This window comes from Saccoglossus kowalevskii, chromosome 16, assembly GCF_978046115.1.
Source record: "Saccoglossus kowalevskii chromosome 16, keSacKowa6.1, whole genome shotgun sequence".
NCBI lineage: Eukaryota > Metazoa > Hemichordata > Enteropneusta > Harrimaniidae > Saccoglossus > Saccoglossus kowalevskii.
The window spans coordinates 20,733,456-20,760,398 of NC_140656.1; the positions used below are offsets into that span (position 1 = coordinate 20,733,456).

The 26,943-nt window shown below is 33.5% G+C and overlaps 1 protein-coding gene across 1 annotated transcript in view; it reads right to left on the reverse strand.

Annotated features, from left to right (window-relative positions):
- Positions 1 to 509: 509 nt before the first annotated feature.
- Positions 510 to 26,943, reverse strand: part of LOC100371574 (putative RNA-binding protein 19) — an 87,656-nt gene continuing 61,222 nt past the window's right edge. The window contains exon 27 of the mRNA XM_085491202.1: positions 510 to 869. The gene's annotated coding sequence lies outside the window, so the exon portion shown is untranslated. The remainder of the gene's footprint in view (positions 870 to 26,943) is intronic.

The window sequence follows — 26,943 nt, forward strand, 5'->3', positions numbered from 1 at the left end:
TTTTTACCATTTGTAAGCACAAAATATAAGTTGTTTCTAGGACACATAAATGGTGGCGCAATGTATAGACTTGTGCACAGCTCAGTGACTGTGAAGGACACTCATATGACGGCCATCCAGACGTGCGTGGTAAAGCAAATTAATTTTCCTCATGATCAGCTTGGAGCGATATACTGCACACATTTTTTTTTACATTTTAAAAAGCATGGAAATGGCAATTCAAAAACATTAATTTCATTCATCAAGCAATTTTAAAATTGATAATTCCACATTTCAGCATAATGACCTCTGACCCCTGTCAACACCTCGTACGTTTGTCATTCTGTCACTGTCACCACCGGTAATTGGGAAATTCAAAACATCAATAATGGCAGAAAAAAATAATAACTGCTGCCACTTTAGGTCAATTTAGTTCTGATCTCAACCCAAAGTAAATTGGCAATTTTCGTATAAATGTTCGACTTCCTGACCTCCAGAATTGGGCCCTGTGTTTTCGTTAAGAGCAGTAATGACGGCAAGCAATTAAAACATCATTTATTAATAATAATGTCAAATTTCAGACACCAGTTGTAGCGACAATCGTGAGTTCATATTATGGATTAAAATGAAATATACACTCATACGAAGCGTGCGTTATGAGCTACGTACTCTAGTTCCAATCCAGGATTAAACATTAGTCACACGAGACAGCTGGCATCCGTTTCCCAGAGTTTAAATACAGCCCATAAGTGGAAAACAATTGCTATAAATGCAAAAATTTAATTTTTCAGATTTGATCCATTACAGCAAGGTAGGTCATGGTTTTGTAGTCGTCACGGAAACACCCCGTCATTCAACTTTTATTCCATATGTCTAGCTTCCAACAGTGTCTGAAAAAAGGAAGGGAAAATATTTTAATACTTGTTTTTTTCAAACATTTAACAGTACAAAGATATATAATCATGTATTTGTTACTTTTGTGTGCTGTATGTCATTGTATTCATGAAACATTGTTGAATAAATCAAATTTTGTAGAAAATGTTTCAAAAAAATATGCAGGAAACTATTACACACTGTAATTTTGATAAGCCGACAGGAGTAGACGTTTTGTGTTTTTTCACCTGGTACACCTCATTTTGGCAGGCAGCCTTCATAACCCATAAATTTGTATGTATGTTTCTTTAGTTTTTTTGTTTTGTTTTTTGGATCAAATGAACGTATTTCCTTGGTCATACATTTTGGTCATACATTTTTGAAACAAATAGTGGAACATATTGACTTTGGCATTCAAAGGAGTAAATATACATAATCTAAACTAAAATTATATCTCAAAAATTTCCGGTGATATGGAGGAAATAAAATTCGTTTTTGTTCCCTGAGATTCAAACAAATTTATTGAGAAATATAACAACATAGCTTCAGGAGTTTGCATTACCCTGATATTTAAAGAGCGGTAGTCTTCGTGCCACGTATGCGCAAGATATATGGTGACTTTGACTATTACACAGATCAAGGAGTACAAACTGGGACGTTACCAAGCTTTAATTAGGTATTTTTTAGGTGATTGGAAGATATCAAAGGAGTCACCGGCGGTAATTAGTGCAAGTCGCGCCCAGGTCAAACCTCATATTTGTGATTTCCATTAGAAGAGCGCATTGGATTTTGAGAAAATCAATGTTTATCAACACAAATGTCGCACACGAGCAGCTCGACGACCACCGCCCTTTAATGTTACGTTTCAATATCCAGTTGGGTGCCAACTCCAGTCGCCATGCGTGAATCATTAAGTTATTAATTTGTTATTAAATTTTAAATACCAGATTTACTTTTAAAAAATAGAATGATTACCTGAAATGAACAAAATCTTATATAAACTTGCTACAATATATCTCCAATTTCCCTCATTTTTCGACTATAATCCACCTACACATGGGAGGTTACAAAAGCAACTGATGTTTTAACCATCTGAGAGCCAAGGGCATTTTTTGTCACGATTCACAAAATTAAAACGTTTTAAAATTCAATTCAGATTTTTTCAAAAATTTTGATTTAGAACTGTACCCCCACCCCTAATTCTAACTGTAACCTTACCCTACCCTCCAGTTCCCTCAAATATAGTTGTATAGCTCCTCCTAACGACATCTATTGTTATCTAGAGAGGCATATACAATAGAATTGGGGTAAGGGTTAGGATTTGGGGATGGGGGTACATAAAGAACTCTTTCCCTAGAAAATTGTGAACATTTGGTACAAAATGATCAAAAATATTATGGAAATATACTTAAAAAATAGGCTGCATATGTTGCAAAATGTGGGTTGGAAAAACAATGGCATGTCCCGTTTAATATTGACTCCATATAGTGACATACACAACAAGTGTAAAATGCATTCCACAAACTAATAACAGCTTTTCTGATTGGTTAGACAGTCACAATCAGATGCACATTTTGCAAAATAATTGTTAATGCATTCTGGGTAATTACCGGTAGATGACACTTTTCCACAGACTGATTTCTTTCTTACCCACAATTCAAAGTCAATTTAGAGCCAATAATAGAATATGATACTTTACAGAAAGTTAAAATTTGGACGGCGGCAGGAAAATGGTCAAACTATGCGGAGAGGGATGAGAGGTGAATACAATTTTCAATGGCGACAGAAAAACTATAATTTGGACTTTTATCTATCACATAATATAAAGCTATTAAAGTAATAATGAGGGCATAACAACCGACAAAAGAATTGATAACAATGGTTGGTTAGACAACCCCCCCTATGATACTAAAAAAACGAAGGTCGGCAAACCTCAACAACATGAAAAACACTAATAGGCAGTAGATCACTGATAAGCACTAAATAGATTCCACTTGAGTCCATATCTGTAGTTCAATCTCAAGGTCAAAAACACTGATAATAGAGAATACCATCAAGTTCAATGATGACCACATGAGTTCCTTTGTGTTTGGTGCATTGTAATTCAACTTGAAGCACACGAAGGGAGCGTACCTACTTACCACGATACAACCTGAATATTTCAATTCCAATTACATGGCTTTGAAACGGCTGATAGCAAAACGAAAAAGCAAAATGGACTAATTTTCAGTCAGGAAGATTTTGAAGTGAATATTTGTATACTTTCTAGATCTCTAAGTTATAACAATGATACATACTCTTGAGATCTGCTTGCACAAATTTTATCAATTTTTTCACAAAATATTGATTTTCACATATTTTTTTTTCAAAAAAACTTCGATTTTGTAGCCAATGCTAAATCCTTCCCATTTAAACCAAAAATATGAAAAATATTATAGAAAATTACATAAAAGTGTGCAAAATGCTGTACCAAATTTCGGCGGGAAATTTTATGGCATTTTACGCGATAGTCTAGTGGTGAAACTCTAATTTTGGAGCCAAAAAATTTGAGTAAACTGGTGGCGAAAAGGTTAAGACATAGATGTTTGTGTGATTTATTTGGCATACAGTTTTTTAAGCTGGATTATGCAGATCTTATCTTGCTAATTACAATATTTGTTAAACCGAAGCTCTTCAATCCTTGGGATATGGCACCATGGAATTATGGGATACTATTATTCTTGTTGTTAAAAAAAACTAACCTGTCTATTCTTTTCTATTGTAGATTTAATCCAGTAAGAAATTAAGTGAAAATTAATCCAATAATCAGCCCTGTGGTTTAAAGTATATACTCACAATTCATATAAGTGAGTGAGTTCGTATCACTTGAGACTGTCAATCTGGTTTCAAAACACGACAGGAATGGTTATTACGACACATTTTAACCTTTTATTCAAATTGTCTTTTTTGGCCAAGTGACCCTATGACCCTAAAGTAAAAATAAATTAATTCATCTTTTCATGACAGAATGACATATGTGATTACATAGCTCAAACGCTGCTGTTATGAACAACTTTTTAAAGTTTATAACGTCCATGAGGTGTCAAACCGATCAAATGAGGACAATGTCCGCAGGCGATAGACATTTTCAACTTTAAATGTGTTACTCCATTGCAGCTTTTCTGTGATTTGTTGTAAATCTCTTGATTTTGTTTTTATTTGCCTGAATCAAAATATAGACCTCAGAATGAGATTTAAAGATCTTAAATAATTTACCAGACAACGTTGCTTAGTGACACCATTTGAAATAAAAAATACTTATTACTTAAACTTTGGTGCAGTGATGGTCTATTGTCTTTAATAAATGACAACAGCTTTTGTTTGTTTTTTCTTGAAATATACATAGAGTCCAGGTTAGATTAGTTGGTTTTGTTATTTTGGTCATGTGATGTGATTGTAATCTCATATATTTTGTAAATCTAGTTATCACACTGTTTTTTTGTATGGATCAGAACTTTCACCGTGGTTACAAGTCTTTGCTGAGATGCATCATCTGGAGTTGACGAGGAGATAGAGTACTTTCTTCAGTATTAAAAAAAGATGGCCAGAGGTGGGGCTTAACCACATGGCAACAACCATGAAGTAGAAACCTACCGGTACTCATAATTTTTGACAAAACTGGTTATAAATGGCATGACAATGTTCATTGGTTTTCTTATAAAAAAATCATGAAGTTATTGTCCCATGGCAACATGAAATAGCATTCTTTTGTTTGTTACAATGACGTTTTTTGAGAAACTTGTTCTAATTTTTTTCAAAAAACAATATTTTTAAAACATTTACATTTTTTTGAAACTTTTTAAAACTCAGATATTTGAAACAATTCAGGAAAACGAAATACCCCATCATTCACAATATATAATTTTTTTCCAGCCTATGTCACAAGGCTTCAACTTGAGATTTGACATAATATCATTACCATAGGAGCCTTTGGTAAACCCTATACATGTAATACTGCCAAAATGCCCACTATCCACTAAAAAGCAACCACCATCCTCTCAAAAATTAGGCTGGTGACCGCCAATATTGGGAAATGTAACATTTTCATTTATGAGCAGGCCACGGAAAGACCAACAGCCTAGCCTGAATTTAAAGTGTTATCTGATTTCTTGTGGTATTAATTGATAATTGTACTTATAGTTGTCTTTAAAGTTATATACCTCTTGTCACTAGAGCTTTGGTCTCATGACGAATTACGAAATTCTATCCACAGTAAAGTTTATAATTGTCAATGCAAACAATTACATATACAATTACGTATACTATGAGGTTATTAGGAGGATACTGCAAAGTATGCACAAAGACAGTACAGTATTACAACGCTGACAAACCAAATTTCAACATATACTATCTTTTACTAAGAGTTTTGGGGTTGTGTGTCTACCCTTTTTCTGTTTTTAAATTATGGTTTCCGATTCTGAATTTTGTATACCGATAGTTTTCTCACTGTATAAACATAAATGATTCTGGAATCTCTTATCTTCAAACAAACACTTTCACGCCGAGAGATAATACGCAACTGAGGAAATTTTTCGATTATTTCTGTGATACGTGCCTGACTGATAACAATATATTTTTTATAAAAAAAATCTAAAGTTAAGGGACAGAAATTTAATTAGCCGAGTGATACAAAAGTCATCTAAGGACAGAGCTCAGAATTTAATGAGTAATGAATATTGATGAAACTATCTCAAAGTAACTATTGTTGTGAATGTAATAAACGACATATACCAAGCAGGGATGAATTAATATTCACTGTTATGGGCCCTCTGGTGCTCGTTCCATCAATTGAAAGCCAGATTTGTTCCAGTGTCTGAAACAAATTTATTTCTTTGAATGACAATATGTTTTTTTTTTTGTGCTCACGAGATTGAATTAACCACAGGTTCTAAGTTGTCAATCGCTAATGATTAGTTTCTGATGATGCGTCGGCGCCTGAGGATGTTAGACGCTCCTATGTGGTTGGTGCTGTCATAATTCAACAATAGTTTCTTTGAAATTTATTGAGAAACACTGCCATGTTTTTTTCATAAAATTTAACAATGTGTCATTGTGTGTTCACAGTTGTGGTAATTATATTTTGTCAATTGCTCAACATGTAAACGACCGTCTTTTTTATAATGCTTTGATAGCGACACTTGTGCTTATTTGACGGTAATCTTATTGTTGTTTACCCCTGGGGTGTTACAGGTGTGTCTTGTCTAACGTTGTTTATACAAAATGCTTGCTTCAAATCACGAAAATTGGAAATGAAAATGTCAAGTGCTATATAAAAGTCAAAACGAATTTAATTTCAGATATTCTCTTGTGTTGCTTGAAACAAGTTGCTGTCAATGACACAATTCCTGTCTGTATTTAGATGTTATAGATTTGAGGAAATAATGTGAAGGCAATTTCATTGAGACAAAAACAATTTTGTCTTTGTATCAAATTTTAAAAACAAGCAGCCTATCGGCTGAGATAGCTCCGCTGTTAGCAATGCACATTTCAATTAAAAAACTGAAGACATCATTAGAAAATGAACAATATGAATAGTATCAAAGCAATCGGACTTACAGTTTTTAACAAGAAGTCGAAAATATCACTTTTTACCAAAAATGGCAAAAATATTCACCAAAATTAGAGAACTGAAGATATCATCACAAAATGAACAAATCTGAGAAAGGTCTACATGTAGTATCTATATATGTAATATCAAAGCAATTGAACTATTGATTTTTAACAAAAAGTCGAAAATATCACTTTTTACCAAAAATGACAAAAATATTCACTAAAATTAGAGAATTGAAGATATCAACATGAAATGAACAAACCTAAGAGAGGTCTACCCAAGGTACATATACACCAAGTATCAAAGCATTCAAGCTTGTAGTTTTCAAGAAGAAGTCGAAAAAGTAAAACATTGACACAGACGACGACGGACGTCGACGACGACGGACAATCACTCATATGATAAGCTCCGCTCGACAAAGTCGACAGCGGAGCTAAAAATGGTTGAATGTGTCTGAGTAAAGAGGAGAAAAATACAAAAAAAAGAAATGGGATAGAAATTCAAAAACAAAATTGGGCAAACAGGACAAATGCTAAAAAGACACTTGAAAATTAAATCAACATGGCTGCCAGTCGACCATTTTGAAATAAAAGTCACACATTTTAGTAACTCACGACCAGTGATATGTTAATACCAAGTTTGAATTAAGATCTTGAAATGGTAATTTTCAGTCAAAGGTCTACAGAATGAAAAACAAATCAACCTGTCTGAGAATTGGTTGCCATTTTGAATCAAACCACAAAACCAAGTGATCTGCGTCAGTCACTCATCATGTTTGATGATCATACTATGTTTTTAATAAAATCGGCCAAAGCATGTTTGAGTGGTTGATGACATGTTGAAAATTTGGGATTTGAATTTTTTTTTATATCTGTCGAAGGTGAAAAAAATAAATAAATTGACACGCATATAAGTATACCATCATGTCTGAGAATTGAACCAACTTTTAGTGAAATCAATAAAAGTGTAACTGAGAAATGAAAAAAAAGACATGACAAAAACAAAATGGCCACCAGTCAGCCATTTTGAATCTAATTGCAAAACAAAATGCTTTGGCATGCGTGAGAGATGGTTGATGAAATGCAGAACCAAAAACATATGTACTCAATTCAGACTACCGGTACCATCTGATGGGAACAAATTAACACTGATATTTAAGAGGTGACACAGAAATCAAGAAAAACTAGATTCAGGGAAACCCCAGACAATATGGCAGTTAATGCGTTAAACATTCAGAAGAAATCAAACTCAAAAAAGGTGTCCAGTGTGCTTAGGAATAAGAAATAGAAATATAATATAGCACTCGATCCACAGTACTGAAAGTTTATAGTACTTGCAGAAAACTCTGGAAATATAAGATTATTGGGGTAAAAGTGAGTTTAATTTATGCAAATAGGTAATTAATATGCATGTTTTACAAGCTTAAACTGTGGAATACCCCTAAGCACATGTGTATCAAGTTTCATTGATATCTGATGAATGGTTATAAATAGATACCTGTGGAACAGCTAAAAATTGGCTAATTTGAAATTAGGTTATAAATATGCATGAATTTCAACCCTCTACTAATCCCGTAAGTGGTTATACCGCATTTATGCACCAACAATCATCATCAAAATCTGTTGAAGGGTACTCAAGATATCATTGGATCAGCTGAAAAGTGATTATGCAAATTAGGTAATTAATATGCATGAGTTTTAACCCAAAACTAATCAGGGCTGAGCATTATTATCTCAGAGCATCTATGTACAAAGTTTATCTGAGATTCGTTCAATAATGTGGCATCTTAAATCGTTTGACATTGTCTGGGGTTGTGTTCAATATCGTGACACAGTGAATGTGTGGCATTGCATCGCATAGTTATAAATAATTAAATTCAATCAATAAAATACAAACTTTAACAGTGCAGACTGACGTGGATGGATTGGCCATGTAATTTTTTTTCGGTCAAAGTTTCCAATATGTTAACTCTATTTTTGTATGTGAAAAAAAACAAAATTTTCAAATCAAAGCACAATTATAGTATTTCTTGTCGTATTAATGCGATTGTGATCATTTATAATTTGTAAAATAAGTATGAGAAAAATACTTCACTGAGACTGAAATTGAGACTTTAATTTCGCAAATTTAGTGAGAAAGTGAAAAATTCAGCGACTTTTACATTTTTTTCCTCATAAAATCATCAAATTAAGAAGTTTAAGAATATTATACTGTAGTATATATTTTACAGAATATATAAAATTATAGTTCTTTTTGTTCTCTAATATTATTATCGAGATGTGTGAAGCAACTGCAAATTACTAAAAAAAAAATTATTGTAACATTCTCGGATGGAAAATGTAGTTTTTCAGAATATTACATTCACCTTGAAGAGAGAGACTCAAAATGTAAAATCAGTGTTGGTTTGTGCATGTGTAAAACGACTGGAATGTGTTAGCAGGGGAGGAAGAAGTAACAAAAAATACAAAACATCACGCTGTTCATTCATTCGTGCATGGAAAGTCTCTGAGCAGTCGATCTGAGTGACCAATAAAGATAAGTTCAGTAGGATTTTGGGAGCGATAACTCTTTATATATAAGATGCAGAATCTCAGCGAGTATTTTTATTACTATTTTGGAACGCAGACAGCCCTGAGGAGAAATGTGGCTCCACACACACACACACACAAAAAACAACCTCCCAAGAGGAGAAATGATATGCACAGACGAGCGAAGACGAACAAAAAAAATGGAGATGAATAGGAGTCAGCGATTTTGTCGTCTTGTATCCAGGTGTAGCGCTTGAAGATGATGAATATGTGCGTTGTAAAGTAACGACAACATTGCGTACATAATTGATGTTAATCCAGCGTGGTAATGACTGCCAATTGTACAACTGACGCCCTTTGAGAACTTTTGTCTTAACTATGATGAATGAAAACTGCTCGGCATTCCTCCGGGGAGTCGTTTATCTTTCGACAGGCTGTCATAAAACTGTGAATTCATTTTTCAATTTTCACACACGCACACATAATATTATCGTTTGTATGCATGAACATCAGGGAAAATAGTACTTTGGCTCCAATGCAACGTTGGGTGAAATATACACACATTTAGCTGCACTGAAATTGACCTCACTCCCATTTCCAACCGTAAAATCATTTCTAATATATTCTTTGTGACCATTTTTCCCACTTCCCTTAATTGACATGATTGTTTTTGGAAAATAATGATTATTTTATACCTAGATAAGTGAAGATGAATAAAAAGTTGATTTTTGCCTCAGAATTAGTCTTCCATATATAGAAATGATTTACATATATTAAACTGAATCAGTTAGGGTTTTTCCATATATGGAGTTAATTTGCATAATTCTCATGATGAATGCATTTTAATATACCTAACAAAATAAGACCTGAATCAATTTCACACTGAAACAATGGCACAACAGAATACCCCACTAGTACGGTATCAGAGATGCAAGACAGGAAATGTCAAAGAACAAACATGTACCTGTATAACCATGCAGCTATATGCACGTCTACTGATAAATATTCCGTTCAACACAGAATGATTGAGGGTTATGAAACCCCACCAACAGACCTGTTGTTTATGTTTACTGACCAATCAAATTACTGTCATGTCACATGGCTGTAGAATTCAGAGCCTAATGTAGAGTAAACCGATTTAATTTTGCGAGAGTCCGAATTGCACTGATTACGTGAATCTGGGGAAAATTGCAGTTGAAATTTTGTAGCAGTAAAATTCCATTAAATGTATTCAACATGAACGCCCTCATGTGAGAAAATGCAGTATGATAGCAGTATACTGCAGCTTTATATGTTATGTGAAGTGATTGCAGCAGAATACTGCAGCTTTACGCTAAGTGAAGTGATGACAGCAGTATACTGCAGCTTTATGCTATGTGAAATGATTGCAGCAGTATACTGCAGCTTTACGCTAAGTGAAGTGATGGCAGCAGTATACTGCAGCTTTATACTATGTGAAGTGATTGCAGCAGAATACTGCAGCTTTATGCTAAGTGAAGTGATGACAGCAGTATACTGCAGCTTTATGCTATGTGAAGTGATTGCAGCAGTATACTGCAGCTTTACACTATGTGAAGTGATTGCAGCAGAATACTGCAGCTTTATGCTATGTGAAGTGATTGCAGCAGAATACTGCAGCTTTATGCTATGTGAAGTGATTGCAGCAGAATACTGCAGCTTTACACTATGTGAAGTGATGGCAGCAGAATACTGCAGCTTTACACTATGTGAAATGATTGCAGCAGAATACTGCAGCTTTATGCTATGTGAAGTGATTGCAGCAGAATACTGCAGCTTTACACTATGTGAAATGATTGCAGCAGAATACTGCAGCTTTATGCTATGTGAAGTGATTGCAGCAGAATACTGCATCTTTACACTATGTGAAGTGATGGCAGCAGAATACTGCAGCTTTACACTATGTGAAGTGATTGCAGCAGAATACTGCAGCTTTATGCTATGTGAAGTGATTGCAGCAGAATACTGCAGCTTTACACTATGTGAAGTGATTGCAGCAGAATACTGCAGCTTTACACTATGTGAAGTGATTGCAGCAGAATACTGCAGCTTTATGCTATGTGAAGTGATTGCAGCAGAATACTGCAGCTTTACACTATGTGAAATGATTGCAGCAGAATACTGCAGCTTTATGCTATGTGAAGTGATTGCAGCAGAATACTGCAGCTTTATGCTATGTGAAGTGATTGCAGCAGAATACTGCAGCTTTACACTATGTGAAATGATTGCAGCAGAATACTGCAGCTTTATGCTATTGCTATATGAAGTGATTGCAGCAGAATACTGCAGCTTTATGCTATGTGAAGTGATTGCAGCAGAATACTGCAGCTTTACACTATGCGAAGTGATTGCAGCAGAATACCGCAGCTTTATGCTATGTGAAGTGACTGCAGCAGAATACTGCAGCTTTACACTATGTGAAATGATTGCAGCAGAATACTGCAGCTTTATGCTATGTGAAGTGATTGCAGCAGAATACTGCATCTTTACACTATGTGAAGTGATGGCAGCAGAATACTGCAGCTTTACACTATGTGAAGTGATTGCAGCAGAATACTGCAGCTTTATGCTATGTGAAGTGATTGCAGCAGAATACTGCAGCTTTACACTATGTGAAGTGATTGCAGCAGAATACTACAGCTTTACGCTATGTGAAGTGATTGCAGCAGAATACTGCAGCTTTACACTATGTGAAATGATTGCAGCAGTATACTGCAGCTTTATGTTATGTGAAGTGATTGCAGCAGAATACTGCAGCTTTATGCTATGTGAAGTGATTGCAGCAGAATACTGCAGCTTTATGCTATGTGAAGTGATTGCAGCAGAATACTGCAGCTTTACACTATGCGAAGTGATTGCAGCAGAATACCGCAGCTTTATGCTATGTGAAGTGATTGCAGCAGAATACTGCAGCTTTACGTTAAGTGAAGTTATGGCAGCAGTATGCTGCAGCTTTACACTATGTGAAGTGATTGCAGCACAATACAGCAGCTTTACGTTAAGCGAAATGATTGCAGCACAATACAGCAGCTTTACACTATGTGAAGTGATTGCAGCAGAATACTGCAGCTTTACGCTAAGTGACGTGATGGCAGCAGAATACTGCAGCTTTATGCTATGTGAAATGATTGCAGCAGAATACTGCAGCTTTACGTTAAGTGAAGTTATGGCAGCAGTATGCTGCAGCTTTACACTATGTGAAGTGATTGCAGCAGAATACTGCAGCTTTATGCTAAGTGAAGTGATGGCAGCAGAATACTGCAGCTTTACGTTATGTGAAGTGATTGCTGAGGTATGTTTCAGCTATAAGACTAAGTAACGTGATTGCAGATGAATAATGAAGGATTGTGCTAAATGAACTTATGGCAGAAGAATACTCTGACTGTTAAAGTGAACTGATTGCAGCACAATACTGCAGCTTTATGCATAGTGAAGTGAACTGATTGCAACTATAAATCTCTTACAACTATAAAAAAATATTCAAAACTTACATAGCATTTCAGTGGGAGATTCATAAACAATCATCATGAGGAATGTGGGTGGTGTGCAAAATATAAAAAAATATAGCTAAATATAAACTCATAAAAAATTTTATTGATATAATATTCAAAGAGATCTTCTATTTCTTTTTTAAACATGCTTCTGTACACGTGTACTGGCATTGTAGACCTCAGTTTCACATTTCTCATAAGAAGCAACCAAAAAAGTTCCAACTTATTATCCTTTTTCTAAAATGACTATTGCAACAAGAAAAATTCCATAACATTTTTCATCATCATCAAGTTTTTATTTTTATTTTTTAATGACCAATTAATGAAAGAGATGATTTTTTTTTTTATAAATAAAGTCAAAATCATTCGGTTCCATATGGTAATGTATTATTCAAATACAGGTACATATCGACTGCGGCGTTACAATATTGAGTAAACAATATCCAGCAAGTAGAAATCTTTCAGAATATCCAATTTAATGAAGCGAGTTTGATTTATCACGGTAATGTGTATCATTAGTGCCGAAAGCTGTCACCATGATTGTTTATTCTTTTGATTGTAAAAAGAAATGTTCAATCCATCTAATTCAGACTGGATCATCAAATTTTATGCATGGATGCTACCTTAAAAACACTAGCAAAAATTGCCAAACATGAATAAAATTTTCATTTTTCTTTTAATTTGGACCCTGTACAAGGTATGGGGACTGAACAATGTTCAAACAATTTTAAAAGTCAAATTTTCATTATTTAATTTGATAATTGATAAGTTCTCCAAAACCAAAATAAGCGTAATGAAGTAAAGGAGGACAGGATGGAGAGTGATGGGAACTGACAATTTAGACTCAAGTCAAATTGACATATGATGATATTTCTAGTCAGGTGCTGGCAGATTAATAAAGATAAAAAGTTATCAACTGTTTATTACATACCATTAATCATTTAAAAACTTAAGTTTGGGCGGTGTGTGGTGTTGTGATAAAACAGTTAATCTTATCAAAATCCACCCATACGATAAATTCTGGGAATAGTTGTTGTTAGAATTAATTGAAGAAATTTGTTTATAAGGATTTTAAAAATTAAACTGCTGTTATTAATCTTCAAAAATTCGCCTTTTGATAATTTAACTGTAATTAATTGGTGAAAGTCCTTAATTTGGATTCAAATCGTAATGCACTAAACTGCAATGTACAGAATTCATCGCATAACAATCAAAAACTTAATTCTTAAATGAATACAAATTTAATTTACATCAGTAGTACGCCGTTAACATCCAGCGACTCGTTAATTACGTTATGTAATGCACTGTCACGTTGTTTGAAAGTACAACAATAAATGTACGCCAATATTCACCGAAATGAAGCGTACACAAGGGGTTGGCTACAAATCATCCATGTGGAAATGCCGGCAGCTGGCAAGGGATGAAGCATGCGAAATAGAAACATGAAAAGGTAACTTTTAAGTGGTGTTATATTGTTATGATGGAGGAGCTAGTTGTCACATGGAATGCACTAAAACACACACATCATTGAATTTGACAGCAAAGGAGAACAAATGGCCAATAAATATCACTTGCTAGCTGTTGTTTTTTTTTGATATATTATTTACACATGTACATCTGTTTACCTGACCAAAAAGAATGTAAAACATGTATTTGTTGTGATCAATTCCTATTGAAGTGTTAACCTTTTCACCACCAGACTTTCTCCCTCGAATTTTTCTGTACTTTTTTTTTATATTCTTCAATATTTCCTGAAACGAAACGATTTTGGAGCCAACAGACAAAATTCAAGTAATTTTTTAGTTTTTACTCAAAAAATTAGGATATTTGAAGGAAAGTGCAGACTATAAATGGGAATTTGTCATGAAAAGAGGGAACTGGTGGTGGTGAAAATGTATGAATTAAAATATTTTATCAAGTTTTACCTTCAGATAATTAAAACAAGTCATTAAAACTGTCACAGAAAGAGCATTATAAGTGAAATTTACCTATAGCTTAAAAGAAGTTTTTTTAAAATCAACTTTGTAAATTTCATTCAATTGATTATTCTTAGATGTTAGCACATAGACAATAGACTTCTGAATATTAAATTATCTTTGAAGTTTTTAGTGTTATCGTTAAGTTTGATGAAAAAGCAATTTAAAGGGTGGTGGTCGTCGTGATGCGCCCTGTTAGATATGGGACTCATAGCGTCGTATACAACGCATGTAAAATACTTTGTTTATTTACATCAAATTCGAACACGCGCTGCGAGACGACCACCATTCTTTAAGGTACAGATATTAACAAATTATCAACTTCAATGTTTCAGACAAATATGTTCTGCATTTTTATTCCAAATATGATAAATTGTTGAGATTCCAGAATTTCAAAAATCAGTCAAAGAACTTTTTTTAGTGAAGCTATAAAAATTAGAGCACACTATCAACCATTCAAATATTCATTAACATAAATGGACTGAATTGGGGCATCATTTGCGTATTATGTCGTACTGTAAAATACTTTATTTTCGCTGCAGAAATGAATCAGTGAAAATAAAATCCAGCGAATATAAATAAATTCCATAAAAAACACTCAAAAAGACTTTTCAGCAAAAATTAATTCCAGCTAAAATGAAGTATTTCACAGTATGCTGATTATAAATGGACAGTAGTTGGGTGTCATTTGCATATTATGTTTAGATTTGAATAATATTTAATAATAATACACAAAACATTTTTAATAGTCAAATTCCAAGTTTTCTTGTGGCTATACGTTGTGTGGAGCGCCCACAACCAAAAGAGGGTGATTTTCAGGTAATTAACGTTGACACAAATATACAGGTTTAGGTAGAGTACGGGACGACAATCAAGGAGGTACATGTAACTTGTGAAAAATTGTGGCAAATAAGCTCATTTATGCGTTCGATCCCATTTCTACGTTGGCGGTGCACACTTGGTAATGGACCAAGGAATTCGTAATTTACCACTCGAACACAAGAAATGATTGATTAGTTGAACATTAAAGTCATAGGCTATATACATAAGCTTTTTAACATGCAATAGCTGATTAGTATGCATAGCCAATTAATATACATCGGCTAATTAATAACTGTAAATTTATTAATGTGCATATGGTAATTAATATGCATAAACTAATTAATATGCATCAGGTGGTTTATAAATAACTAAGATTTATTCTGCGTAGTTCAGACATTAAAATATTTAATTTAAATTTGTTTCAGTCTTACATTTTCAAGACGTAATATAATTTATGCAAAATATTAATAAAACTAATCTGATGATGTACACATCCCACAGTAACTGAAGACGTATTAAATTCAAATTCTGACTTCAACAAATAATCATATTTTTTAATCGTTTGATATCTGATTATCAAATTTCAACTGAATCCACCAGTGGAACAACTATTAAATATGCAAAACAAACTTTATTAGTATGTGAATTTATAATAGAAAATAATTGTCCTATATCTGTTGATTGCATCTCGTTGGAATTATTAGTTTACTGCCTTAATGGTATTTGTTCATACCTAACGAATGTACTGTATATCCAGTGGTGGCGGCACTATTTTGATGATATTTACAAAAAAAGAACTAATATTTTTTTTCTACTACTAGATAACCCGCATAAGAAATGTTCAGCATGGCATATGGCAAATTTGATTTTAAAACGAGCCATACAGTAATAATATCTATTGTTTCTGACATAATTAGCTTTACAATATCTAGTTACAATATCAGCGAAATTAGTATCCGGTGACAAAAAAAAAGAAGTCTCTATTCACACCTATTGTCATTCTAATTAAAATAGAGAGAGAAATAATACCAGATTATAGTAAAGCTTACAGGCCTTAAAACAGTAATCTTCCAATATTACTTTTTTTTTTTTTTTAGAATATTTGCTATGTGGATAAATCGGAGATGAAATGTATTAGGATGTTATTAGGTCTTAATCAGCCTTGTAATATGTATTGTAAATATGTATTATTGTTTCAAAGTCTCGTTATGTAGCGAGTCATATAGGTACTTGATTACTCGGTAATTGCATTTTTATGTTGACAGAAAATATAGGCAATTATTTTTGGAGTGCACCGGTAATTAAATTTTTTCGTATATTTATTACCGTGCCTGCTTTTCTTTTTTTCTGTACTACTAGCAACTTGTTGGGGATAAATTAACAGGTCATTCATCCCATATGGTGATATCGTGAGAATTTGGTGTTGAAGTGTGTTTCTGTGCGGTGGCCGTATTACATGCTTTTGATGTTTTTGGAACAAGCACACGACTTTGAACTGAAAACACGTGTTAACATCTGCAGCTAGCCCAATTTGAAAACAATTATTCAACAGCCATCTCGTTTTATGTTAGACTTGCACCAACTTTCTTCTTTTTTGCTAAAAATTTTGTTGAAAAAACAACAACTAAGCCACAAAATATAGCATCAATAATTTAAAAAAGAAAGGGATTACAGATTAAAAAATAAAACAGTTGAAAAAATAGTCTAAGTACACAAATAATTTCAATAACTACTTCCAAAAGAAGAATAACCTTTTGGAAAGCATTATTCAATTAATTATCCAATTAACATGCAAATTACATGACAGCCAATCGTATCATATGACTATGAAGATCCTGAGCATGTGGCAATCATGATGGCTACAAAGATCAGCGTGTTTAAAGGCGGCCGTATTAGCGATTATGTAACAGATTTGGTGCATGCCATTTCAATGATATTTTTGCCGTGTGCAGTCTGGGAGAATTGACAAAAAAAAAAAGTACAAATATATGGTGTTACAATGGTCTACATATGTGTCATGGGAACTCTGCCTAGCAACTGATAGAACTAGTTATAAGCGGCTTTGTTACTTACAAAAATCTAGGGTCAGAATTACTTTTTTGGTTTAATTGGCAAGCACCTTTGCAGAATACTTGTTGTATGGGCTCTGTGCGAGCTGCTGTGGAACACTGGTGAAACCGGTGAAGTCGAGAAAACAGCACAAACACAACTTTGATGTAATTCCGAACAATATATGATATTTTATTTGGAACACAAACAAAAGTAATGTCCAAAAAGTAAAAGACATCACTACAAGGCTAAAACAGATAGATCTAAACTATAAAAAACAAAAAGGAAAATTTGAAAAAATAAACTTGTCTGGACTAGGTAAAAGGAGCAAACTGATTGGCTGAACTGTAGTGATGCAACCAACATATGCTACTTTGTTATAAAATACTTCAAGGTAAAATAAGCTGAAACCTTGAAAATATAAGACCCCCCCTCCCAATAATACAATAATTAGGTAGATAGTTGATTTGATTATAGTTTCTGGGCTCCCTGGGTTGTTTTACCATGAATATGAATCAGTACTTACACATTGCAATATGGTTAATATGCAAATGAGTAAGTTAATATGCACAGATATGCAACATCATAACTTTGCATTTATCTTCACAGGGTGCACTAAATTGAATTAAAGCCAGTCGATTCTATTTTGATAGATTTTGTGTTAATTGTGCAACTATATACATACATACAAATGAATGGACGAATGGAAAGACTGACAGACAGACAGACACACACACACGCAAACAATGGAAGCAACAACTTGACAAAACAATGGAGGATAACTTAAGCATTGTGTTGATTGTTTTTTTCAATTTAAAAACTGCCATTAAGGTAAGGTAAATCCACGATATTGTAAAAACAAAATTATATATTATAAAACCCCAGACCAGATCACAAGTTTATGAGATTAGAACGAATTTTGAGATTCAGCATGTCATTTTGTTATTTTTTCCAATTAAAATAACTCGGCTAAGCTATTAACAAAGATGAGTCGACAAGTTAACTCCAAAGGAAATCCTCGCCATCCCATTACGTTCTGGTTAAGCATCTCTATAAACTGCCCCTGGCACGACCAGTTCCCAATTCACAAAACTATGAATTTGAATTAGATGAAGCTCACAGCGATTCCCGGGGAAGATACAGCCACGGGCAAAAAATGGTTAATTCACTTTCTGAGGAGGCCTCTCTTTTTTTTTTTATTTTTTTTTTTATATTTTTGATATCATGGCAGATGTTGTGATTCTGGGAACAGTCTGCTCCAGTGTATTTACTCTAGGCCAAAATATTCGTATAAGACAACCGAGTAAAGGCGCTGGGAATAAAACGATGCCGAGATTGATGTGGGCCTCAGTGGCGTCAGAGATGCGCAGAAAGCAAAACTGAAATACAAAACAAGATCTGTACATATTTGATGTACTTTGTGTTTGATGTGCGTGAACATAATCTTTGGCAGAAAAGGTAAGAATACCGTTACTGTACTCTGCTCTATAGAAAGCTAATAACATTTTCTTTCTCTAGCGCACACCCGGTAAATATTGAAACATGAGTCAACTACGTAGCTAAAGCGACTCTTTTAGCATATAGCCACAAAAGGGATACAGGATTATTTTATGCAAAGCACAGTAGGATTATTCTTTTTAAATTCCAGATTGTTTTTGAGCTATTGAATATGTCAGACTAACTTTGAAGAGACTTTTTTAAAGTCGGTTTCAATAACAAAAGATCAGAGTCTTTCATAAAATTTTGAAGTTAAAATTTACTTTCGCGTTAAATTTGAATATTTCCGATGTACATGTAAATAGTACTGTAAGTCTTCATTCAAGTATTCGTGAAAAAGTTTTGTTTTAAAAATGTTGCAGATACTTTTATCTGAAGTAAGCCCTACTAAACCAGGAAAATCTAGAATTTGGCACACATTCCACACAAGGCTTAAAAATGTTAAATCTGCTTTCAGACATCTATGTCGGCGTCCTTTCCATCAATTGCTTCGAAGTAAGTAGTTTGCGGGAATTATTGGTATTGAATAAAAATCCATTCCATGAATTGATATCGATCCTCGTGGAGTAGCTGAGAGAGAAACGATTCCATTTTCACATTTCTTGACAAAATTAGTAATTATAGCATTATAGTTATACTTGTCAAATATATTTAGGAAAAAATTATGAAGAGTTTAATACCTGTTAAATTAATACTGATCTGAATTGCAGGCAATGTTGGGACATTCAATGATGAATTGGTTTTTTTTTGAAGACAAATTAATATTTTGATTTATATCGCTAATTCGATTTAAAGAAGACCCACAATGCATTGTTGTATCCCATGATGCATCTCATTTATGTGGAATTATGGAAGGATGTGTTTATTGATTCACTGGAAAGACAATAGACTATATGATGATGTCATTATAAGGAGCACTAAATACCAGGCATGTATGGCTTAATTATGCAGCAGTGTTAATTTCAATATAATTATTCAAATTCTCACTTCATATTGTATCAGACAGTCATGAAACAAAAACTATTTCTGCGTCGTTCTGCATCCAAACCTTGATGAGTGTGCTTATCCAATACTCAACACAGTGACAGGAGACGCCATTTGAACACAGCTAAACCACTGACTGGTAAATTCAATTTTGTGGCTATGATAAAATTTTGAAAAATACGTATTGAATGTGCATAGTTTGAGAGTCAAGAAGAGCATACTCGTAAATCAACCTGTAGTCCAAGGAAGAACAAGTTTAAAAATTCATGTTGACGATATTGCCTGCCGTTTTGTAACTGTTGATAATGCTACATTGATGCGAACAAAATTTTAAATGATTAAATATGCAACAACTGAACAATTGAAATAATTAAATATGCAAGTTTTTTTTGGACACTTATTAATAACTTTTCAACAATATATGATTTTGCAAAATATTTGTTAATTTCCTGAGACATGGAAAATCACAAAATTTCATAATGTGAGGTGAACTTTCACTGGAGATAGACTATTTTGAATTCCATAATATTGCCTTATTTTTGTACATCTTGAACAGTTTTATGTATTTTTCTTAACTTTTTTTGTTTAATTTTGGATCAAATAGACCAAATTACTCATCGGTGTTAGGTCTTGATCAAATTTCTTGAAATAATGAAACAAATCATGCATTATTATTTCGTTTAAAATAAAAAAATTGAATTTGCAGATCAAAGAATAAAAGCAGGATTCACAGCGACTTTTGAGCATTTTAGCAAATTCAAACAAAGTATCATTATTTGTTTTATTGATTTTAACATTTTCATCTCATTTACAAATTTTCCATGTAAATTGAATACCAGACAGCATAAAATTACATTTGATTTTTTCTTGAAATGGTTTTAAATAGGTTGACAATTTTTGATCAAAATCAGAAAACAATATCATATTTGTGACTGCTGAGTTTAATACAAAAATTTGAAAAAGACGACAAACTTGAACATTTCAGATGACAAAAAACATTAAATAAATCTGGAAATATTATTTTTTTGATTGATTTTTTTATGAACAGGTAAAATTGAAGCTCCATAATTATCACAAAAAATAAAGGCAAAGGAAATACTTTTCACAGGAAAAAAATCTTCATACTAAAAATATCAGAAAAACACATTTTGTAAAAATTTGTAAAATTCAGTTCTCATCAAAAGAATTGAAGTACCGGTAATCAGGAATTACGCATAAATTCAAAAAATGTAGATAACAATGCATGTTCCTAAAAAGCACAGATTTTGGAGACAAACACCAACTAAGATTCATCATTGAATAAAAATTAAAAAAAAAAAAGCGAAAAAAACTGAATGAAAAATGTTGACACTTGTGGTTTATAAATTTGGACACAACTCATGAACATAATAGGAAACTAGATACAGTCTGTGATGCATAGATGCAAGAGATTTCGATGTGTTTTCAATTTCCAAAGAAAGTCATGGCAAATTCATAGAAGCTTCGATATAGCAGCGCTTCAAAAGTCAGTACACCTCATTTTTTTTGTTATCTGAAAAACCAATCCTTTTTTGCATATAGATGAAAAGTCTTACAGTACTCATGAATTTCCATGGCGATATATTCTTTTGAGAAATGAGGAAAAATCAGTGAGTCGAACCAAACCATTGAAAAAATAGTGACCTCTGCGGTAAAGAATGTCTTCTTTCCCATCAACATTATTCAGCGACTTTCAAAACAGTTTTACATCTAAATTGAAAATTGTCAATTCGTCTTGATAGAATGCAACATAGAAGATGGAGATTTGTTGCGACGGCAATTGATTCGTCGGGATCTGTTGAGTCTTAAGCTCTCCTTTTTTTTTGACGTAAAGTAGTAACAACATTTGGTTTACATTAGAAAAGCATACAAAGTCTTTTTTTTTCTTATTTGTATGATAATTCTAAATCAGCTTTGTTCGGCTAATCTTTCAGATATGCAAGGCACTGCGATGTTTCTCTGGAAAGGCAGCAAAAAAAAAAAATCATTTAAATATGTGGTTTTCCCAAGAGTGTGTGGAATAGTCATGTCAGCCGGAGGCTTAAGTGTTTTGATGAAGATCATCCAATTTGCATATTTATTGCATTCTAAATTTCTGATTCCTTTCTTCTGCCAGCGTATTTAAAGGCATTTTACAGGGGAGGAGGAAGACTCAAAAACAAACTTCCCAATTTTTTTTTTTTTAAATATTTGATAAAAATCATCTATGCATCAGATACACATCCAACGAGACATTAAAAAAAAAAAAAAATCACCAGGGACTGCGGCACACAAGCAGGCTGCCAACTTGTGCAGGCGGAAATAAGCCATGTTGGAAATTGTATTACCCTAATATACATTTAAATGTAATACAACAGAAAGAAAATTGGCGTAATTTGATAACAATGGCGGAGTGTGAAGGATCGGCAAATTGTCAGTCGTACCCTAGGGGCAGGAAGAGCCAAATTCCGTTATGTCACGACGGACTCTGGCTCGCACACAAGGACCTACAGCACATGCTAATAACAAATCGAAACACAACTGGTTTAAAGATGGAAGAAAACAATAAAATGCAGTTATTATTTTATTTTATACAGATTTGTATTAATTCTATTTTGATATTTGGTTATTGCAAGTAACAAAAGAAATCATCTTATGAAATTATAGAAAACAGTTCACAGTTTTTTCAATAATTCAGTTTTTTGATCAGACTTATTGTTTTATTTTGGAGGAAAAGCATATTTTTGTTTTTTGTGGAAGTGAAAAATATCAATTATGTATTTATTGGTGATGACAACAAGAGTAATGAACTTTTAAATTTAAAAGCAATTATGTCAAATTTAGTTTATACTGCACTCTGAGAAAATGGCGATCAACGTACTAGAATAACATAGCTGAATATAGATGGCGGTATGGTAACACCTATCTTGGTTCTTACGAATGAACTTCCTGTTGCAAAAGACTAAAGAATATTGACCTTCAAATCCAAAAGAACTCTCACGTAAATATTCTTTTCTCTTTCTGAGGAGGGAGATAATCCCCTCAATTGCCCACTGAAGCGAGATGCATCACAGGAGTACCACAATGTAGATATAGAAAATACTATTTTTCCTTTGCTCGTAATATTTGCAGCGTCCAATTGCCTTTACGAAACACTACTATGTACATGTATACCTATATTTGGTCGTTTCAGAAGACATATTTTCATAACCTTGACAATAATTTATCCTTATATGGTGAGAAACTATGAATAAATGAATAATTCAAACTTATCTGAAATACAGACTTAAAAAAAATAGCAAACAGTTCAGTGTTGTTAACAGATTTACAGACAGTGAAAACATTTTTTAATATTAACAATAATTTCTAATAATGACAGACCCTAAAATATGACCACATTACCAACATTTAGAAATATTGTTTTCTAAAAATCTAAATTTTTGATGTATATTTGTTAAAGTCTTACTTGATTGCATCACCCTCACCAATATGCCCCAGCAGAATATGTTCAGTGTGTAGTAATGTGCGCCCTCTCTGGCAATCCAACATCCGTCCATTTTGTTCCGCATTTATTGCCACATGCTACACAAAATCTGATGGAGCAAATATTTCGTCACACGCTTTGAATTGGTTCTATGTAATTCACTAAAGTCGAATACGCTCAGACATGCTTTTGCAAGGAATACATTTAGAATAGTTTTCACATTAAGATATAAAACCATTTTTCATAAACTCTCAACGGCAATAATGTCTATAATTCAAAACTTTGATACAAAACTGAAATAGCTGATGAAACTACGTATTCCTGATCATCAAAAGTGAATTTCGCAAGCTATTTTTTGTTGTTGATGAAAATAAATCAAGTAATCTCACTGTAAATATTACCAGTATACGTTTTTTCAAAACGGCAGTTAAGAATTTTAGTATTTTCTGATGGTAATAAGTTCAGTGAATTGAAATTATTTTGAATGTTTAATAAATTATGCAAAATAAAACTATAGAAATTACAATTAATCATTTCAATATTTGTTTGTAGTTTTAGTTCTTGCATAAAAAAACACACTAACATTAATAAAAAAAAACAGCAAGAGCCCAGGTCTTGGCATCACATCATGCTACTTTCAAAACTGTGTCCTATATAACTAGTTAAACAGCATAATTTATTATGAACACAAACGACTCTTTAAAAAAAAAAAAAAAGCATGCCAAAAGTTCAAGAGAATTAATCATAAAAACAATCTGATTTTATGTCATTTTATTTTTATTTTTTTTGGAGAAAAATTACAGTGATAAATCAGCAAGATTATTCACAGAGTTCCAATTTAAATTTTACAGCCTGACAAAATTAAAAAACAATAAGTTATCGAGAATTTCATTTTTCATTCACTTCTCCTGTCATCACTTGCAAATTAGGATTATGAATGAAATAACATTGTAAATATTATTAATATAGAATTACGTACCAAATTTGCTGTGAACTAGGCCAGTTTTCAGTGAAGATTTCATCTTGTCTAATTGTAACTCTAATTTTAAGGCTAACTCTATTATCAGTAGGTTGCGATAACTGAAACAAGGCATATGACGCATCATTATGTGCAGCTAAATTCAGGGACATCACCCTATACTGCAGTATTTTTTACTGCAGCAAAGAGTACTGCAATAACAGTGTACTACAGTTTATCCTTTTATTAGTAGTCATTACCAGGTATCTGAATATGCTATGTAAAATTTGAAAGTATGCTCCAATGACAAAATTGTTTAAAAAAAAGTGTGCTGCAGCAAAGTATACTGCAGCAAAGTGTGGCTGCAGCAAAGTGTGGCTGCAGCAAAGTGTGCTGCAGCAAAGTATACTGCAGCAAAGTGTGCTGCAGCAAAGTGTACTGCAGCAAAGTGTGGCTGCAGCAAAGTGTGCTGCAGCAAAGTGTACTGCAGCAAAGTGTACTATTAATTCATTGAAAAAAGCTCACCACATGGACTCTAATATATTGCAGCAGAGTATACAGCATCTTTAATAATGGACTGCAACACAATGCACCGTAATAGACCAAAACACTACAACTAACAACACATTAGGTGCAGCATGAATACCAATACTGCATCACATGATATTTGATTGCAACAGACGGTTGGAAAAGCACAGCACACAATAACAGTGAAAATTCACTCAGGATGATGTTTTTGAAAAGGCACGTTTTGTGATGCCAAATGCTACGGCAAAGACTGAGGAAACATTACGTGAACCACAGTATGCAAGTATAGAGTTTATTACATTGGACCACGTACGGCAGGTGAACAATGTCATGCGTCAATGTCAACAATTAATACTGGATTCCGCATACATGCCGCGCTGGTAACACCGACAGCTTCTCTTATCAGTCAGGCTTGGGTGCAGGAAAAGACATTTAACTTAAACTTGAGTAGCCAATTGATTACTTTGTATCACAATATTATCAACTAAACGTGATGATCCATCATGATTAGGAAATCCTCAGAGTTGTACACTGTTCACATTTGGTAAGCATGGTCATTAATAACACCAAATGCGGCCATTTTCTCACCAACATTGAATCATCATTCAGCTCTTAATAATAAAGGGAACTTGCAAGTTTTCGTTGAAGATTATTTGTAATTGTAGAGACAGTGGGACACAATGTCTACATATTTTTTTGATCAATTTTATGTCATTTTCATTTATTAATTGGTGGCAAAAGCAAGAAGGAACAAATTTACCCAGTTTTGGAGGAGCAGTTTCATGAACAAATCCTGCTGTTTCTGGAAATGTTAGTTCTTATCAATAGAGTAAATTATAACTATATTAACCTGACCTAGTTGGCAAATGGTTGAAGAACAGTTACTAAATAATTTACTTTAGTAATTTATCATGACCTACTTTGGCCAAGGTTGAAAAAAAAACAAAAAAAACATTTACTGTATTAATCTAACATGACCTAATTTTACCAAGGTTTTAAACCAATCAGGCTCTGAATGTGTGGCAAAATGAAACTGGAATAAACTGCAGCAGTAAATTTTAATTAGTCTGATTGTAAAATCTACATTCAAGTGCAATATCAACACAAATCTTGAGCTTATCCAGAAGTGGACAATTCAGCAAAAATTACTCATTCAGTGAACACATTGACATTGAGCTTATTTATCATTTTCAATGAAACTTCTGAATGAATACTAATAAAAAATTGGTAATTCCCTTCTACAGTGTGAGACTCCCTAACTCTGTGTCTGATGGTACTTAAAATCAACTATTTTACCCTGAGAAGATTCACAAAGAAAAGTTTAATTAACCAGTTACCTAAGGAGTTCAGCAGAATTTCTGGGGATAGCTTTTCTTTTGGTATATTCTATATATTTATGCTTGGTATTGAACACATACTGCACAATATCCTGTGAAACAATTCTAAATTAATTCATACAAAGTTTGCAAATTTTCAATAACAAAATGAGTAATACTTCAATGGTCCACTATTCAATTAATGCAACTTGAGGCAATGCACCATGGGAATACTCCAATGCACCAAGGAAGTACTCCAATGCACCATGGGAATAACCCCCAATGGGAGTACCAGGATGCACCATGGGAAAACAACAGTGCACCATGGGAGTACCAGTGCACCATGGGAGTACCACAATGTACCATGGGAGTATCATGATGCCCCATGAGAAAGCACCAATACACCATGGGAGTACCACAATGCACCATGGGAGTACCACAATGCAACATGGGAGTACCACAATGCAACATGGGAGTACATATGCACCATGGGAGTACCAATTTACACCATGGGGTATCAAGATGCCCAAAGGGAGAACACCGATACACTGAGGAGTACCACAATACATCATGGAAGTACCAATATACACCATGGTAGTACCACAATACACCATGGTAGTACAACAATACACCATGGTAGTACCACAATACACCATAGGAGTCCCACAGTACATCATGATATACCATGGGATTACAATACATATAATGATTGGATTTATATTTAAAGTAACAATAAATTTCTCCATTGACTGCTTAGACTGGATGCAAGACATCGAAAAATCTATGAATAATAAACTAGTGAATCAGTCTGCTGTGTTGTGGGCAAGCCTTGCAAACGAGTCACTCTTCACAT